Source organism: Osmia lignaria, unplaced genomic scaffold (assembly GCF_051020975.1).
Source record: "Osmia lignaria lignaria isolate PbOS001 unplaced genomic scaffold, iyOsmLign1 scaffold0046, whole genome shotgun sequence".
Taxonomy (NCBI): domain Eukaryota; kingdom Metazoa; phylum Arthropoda; class Insecta; order Hymenoptera; family Megachilidae; genus Osmia; species Osmia lignaria.
Window position 1 is genome coordinate 140,001 of NW_027478187.1, and position 5,000 is coordinate 145,000.

Sequence of the window (5,000 nt, forward strand, 5' to 3'; positions counted from 1 at the left end):
GTTCAAAAATTTTATACAATCTTATAACTTTTTCAGTTTTAACAAATTTTGGTTACAGACAGTTGATGCTCAGTTTGTACAAGTATGCAACATTTATAAGTGCATACAGGTCACCAGCCTTATATTACAAGGCTCACCACATATGGGCCATTCGGTCTTAGACACCGACCCGTGGTAATGCTGTGTGGAGATTAATAATAATCCGCAACGGAAAACCGGAACGAGAATAGTCGAGAAAGTATATTCTCGAGGAGCGGTAGACTGCTTTTCAACCGAAGTCATAAAAGAGCCACACGCTCGACGCTACTCCCGACCGGTCCGAGCGAACCGAAAGTGCCTTCCTATAAATACCGAACGGCCGGCCGCTAGGTCGGCGACGCATGGGCTTACGCCCAGGCGTATGCCTGTGCAAACCGCCGTGAGAGCGTACCATCCCGCCGGCACGGTAAAACTTAGACTGAAAATATCGTCGAACATATCCTTTCATTTTATAACGTTCTATACATGAAAATTAATAAATTAACATGCAGGACATAATAAATTCACATTCTCATGTAAATCATGGGTTTAATTAATATTTTAAAAAATTTTAAAACCGCCCAGAACCGATGAGATGAAAATATTAAAACGATATTTTTGCATTTTCTTACGGTAAAACATTAACAAATAAGCGACTATAGCAATATAAAACTCCATTTGTAATTTAATTAATCAAAATTAATATTTTTTTTTGATTTTTCAGCGATCCAGAACCGATGAGACGAAAACATTAAAACGATATTTTTGCATTTTCTTACGACAAAACATTAACAAATACGAGACTATAACAATATAAAACTACATATGTAATTTAATTAATCAAAATTAATAATTTTTTTTGATTTTTCAGTGATCCAGAACCGATAAGTCGAAAATTTTAACAATCATATTTTTGCATTCTGTACCGTGGATCCATCGTTAAACGCTATTAAACTAACGTCCGTGATGGTATAAATGCAGATTTTCGCTCCGTTTAGCCAAAATAACGAACTTTAGGTGCGCTCCGAAATATTTCAAAGTCCCAGCGGCGTATTGCTTCGCCTCTTAGAACCGATTAGTCGAAAATTTTAACAATCATATTTTTGCATTCTGTACCGTGGATCGATCGTTAAACGCTATTGAACTAACGTCCGTGATGGTATAAATGCAGATTTTCGCTCCGTTTAGCCAAAATAACGAACTTTAGGTGCGCTCCGAAATATTTCAAAGTCCCAGCGGCGTATTGCTTCGCCTCTTAGAACCGATTAGTCGAAAATTTTAACAATCATATTTTTGCATTCTGTACCGTGGATCCATCGTTAAACGCTATTAAACTAACGTCCGTGATGGTATAAATGCAGATTTTCGCTCCGTTTAGCCAAAATAACGAACTTTAGGTGCGCTCCGAAATATTTCAAAGTCCCAGCGGCGTATTGCTTCGCCTCTTAGAACCGATTAGTCGAAAATTTTAACAATCATATTTTTGCATTCTGTACCGTGGATCCATCGTTAAACGCTATTAAACTAACGTCCGTGATGGTATAAATGCAGATTTTCGCTCCGTTTAGCCAAAATAACGAACTTTAGGTGCGCTCCGAAATATTTCAAAGTCCCAGCGGCGTATTGCTTCGCCTCTTAGAACCGATTAGTCGAAAATTTTAACAATCATATTTTTGCATTCTGTACCGTGGATCCATCGTTAAACGCTATTAAACTAACGTCCGTGATGGTATAAATGCAGATTTTCGCTCCGTTTAGCCAAAATAACGAACTTTAGGTGCGCTCCGAAATATTTCAAAGTCCCAGCGGGGTATTGCTTCGCCTCTTAGAACCGATTAGTCGAAAATTTTAACAATCATATTTTTGCATTCTGTACCGTGGATCGATCGTTAAACGCTATTGAACTAACGTCCGTGATGGTATAAATGCAGATTTTCGCTCCGTTTAGCCAAAATAACGAACTTTAGGTGCGCTCCGAAATATTTCAAAGTCCCAGCGACGTATTGCTTCGCCTCTTAGAACCGATTAGTCGAAAATTTTAACAATCATATTTTTGCATTCTGTACCGTGGATCCATCGTTAAACGCTATTAAACTAACGTCCGTGATGGTATAAATGCAGATTTTCGCTCCGTTTAGCCAAAATAACGAACTTTAGGTGCGCTCCGAAATATTTCAAAGTCCCAGCGGCGTATTGCTTCGCCTCTTAGAACCGATTAGTCGAAAATTTTAACAATCATATTTTTGCATTCTGTACCGTGGATCGATCGTTAAACGCTATTGAACTAACGTCCGTGATGGTATAAATGCAGATTTTCGCTCCGTTTAGCCAAAATAACGAACTTTAGGTGCGCTCCGAAATATTTCAAAGTCCCAGCGACGTATTGCTTCGCCTCTTAGAACCGATTAGTCGAAAATTTTAACAATCATATTTTTGCATTCTGTACCGTGGATCCATCGTTAAACGCTATTAAACTAACGTCCGTGATGGTATAAATGCAGATTTTCGCTCCGTTTAGCCAAAATAACGAACTTTAGGTGCGCTCCGAAATATTTCAAAGTCCCAGCGGCGTATTGCTTCGCCTCTTAGAACCGATTAGTCGAAAATTTTAACAATCATATTTTTGCATTCTGTACCGTGGATCCATCGTTAAACGCTATTAAACTAACGTCCGTGATGGTATAAATGCAGATTTTCGCTCCGTTTAGCCAAAATAACGAACTTTAGGTGCGCTCCGAAATATTTCAAAGTCCCAGCGGCGTATTGCTTCGCCTCTTAGAACCGATTAGTCGAAAATTTTAACAATCATATTTTTGCATTCTGTACCGTGGATCCATCGTTAAACGCTATTAAACTAACGTCCGTGATGGTATAAATGCAGATTTTCGCTCCGTTTAGCCAAAATAACGAACTTTAGGTGCGCTCCGAAATATTTCAAAGTCCCAGCGGCGTATTGCTTCGCCTCTTAGAACCGATTAGTCGAAAATTTTAACAATCATATTTTTGCATTCTGTACCGTGGATCCATCGTTAAACGCTATTAAACTAACGTCCGTGATGGTATAAATGCAGATTTTCGCTCCGTTTAGCCAAAATAACGAACTTTAGGTGCGCTCCGAAATATTTCAAAGTCCCAGCGGCGTATTGCTTCGCCTCTTAGAACCGATTAGTCGAAAATTTTAACAATCATATTTTTGCATTCTGTACCGTGGATCCATCGTTAAACGCTATTGAACTAACGTCCGTGATGGTATAAATGCAGATTTTCGCTCCGTTTAGCCAAAATAACGAACTTTAGGTGCGCTCCGAAATATTTCAAAGTCCCAGCGGCGTATTGCTTCGCCTCTTAGAACCGATTAGTCGAAAATTTTAACAATCATATTTTTGCATTCTGTACCGTGGATCCATCGTTAAACGCTATTAAACTAACGTCCGTGATGGTATAAATGCAGATTTTCGCTCCGTTTAGCCAAAATAACGAACTTTAGGTGCGCTCCGAAATATTTCAAAGTCCCAGCGGCGTATTGCTTCGCCTCTTAGAACCGATTAGTCGAAAATTTTAACAATCATATTTTTGCATTCTGTACCGTGGATCCATCGTTAAACGCTATTAAACTAACGTCCGTGATGGTATAAATGCAGATTTTCGCTCCGTTTAGCCAAAATAACGAACTTTAGGTGCGCTCCGAAATATTTCAAAGTCCCAGCGGCGTATTGCTTCGCCTCTTAGAACCGATTAGTCGAAAATTTTAACAATCATATTTTTGCATTCTGTACCGTGGATCCATCGTTAAACGCTATTGAACTAACGTCCGTGATGGTATAAATGCAGATTTTCGCTCCGTTTAGCCAAAATAACGAACTTTAGGTGCGCTCCGAAATATTTCAAAGTCCCAGCGGCGTATTGCTTCGCCTCTTAGAACCGATTAGTCGAAAATTTTAACAATCATATTTTTGCATTCTGTACCGTGGATCGATCGTTAAACGCTATTGAACTAACGTCCGTGATGGTATAAATGCAGATTTTCGCTCCGTTTAGCCAAAATAACGAACTTTAGGTGCGCTCCGAAATATTTCAAAGTCCCAGCGGCGTATTGCTTCGCCTCTTAGAACCGATTAGTCGAAAATTTTAACAATCATATTTTTGCATTCTGTACCGTGGATCCATCGTTAAACGCTATTAAACTAACGTCCGTGATGGTATAAATGCAGATTTTCGCTCCGTTTAGCCAAAATAACGAACTTTAGGTGCGCTCCGAAATATTTCAAAGTCCCAGCGGCGTATTGCTTCGCCTCTTAGAACCGATTAGTCGAAAATTTTAACAATCATATTTTTGCATTCTGTACCGTGGATCGATCGTTAAACGCTATTGAACTAACGTCCGTGATGGTATAAATGCAGATTTTCGCTCCGTTTAGCCAAAATAACGAACTTTAGGTGCGCTCCGAAATATTTCAAAGTCCCAGCGGCGTATTGCTTCGCCTCTTAGAACCGATTAGTCGAAAATTTTAACAATCATATTTTTGCATTCTGTACCGTGGATCCATCGTTAAACGCTATTAAACTAACGTCCGTGATGGTATAAATGCAGATTTTCGCTCCGTTTAGCCAAAATAACGAACTTTAGGTGCGCTCCGAAATATTTCAAAGTCCCAGCGGCGTATTGCTTCGCCTCTTAGAACCGATTAGTCGAAAATTTTAACAATCATATTTTTGCATTCTGTACCGTGGATCCATCGTTAAACGCTATTAAACTAACGTCCGTGATGGTATAAATGCAGATTTTCGCTCCGTTTAGCCAAAATAACGAACTTTAGGTGCGCTCCGAAATATTTCAAAGTCCCAGCGGCGTATTGCTTCGCCTCTTAGAACCGATTAGTCGAAAATTTTAACAATCATATTTTTGCATTCTGTACCGTGGATCCATCGTTAAACGCTATTGAACTAACGTCCGTGATGGTATAAATGCAGATTTTCGCTCC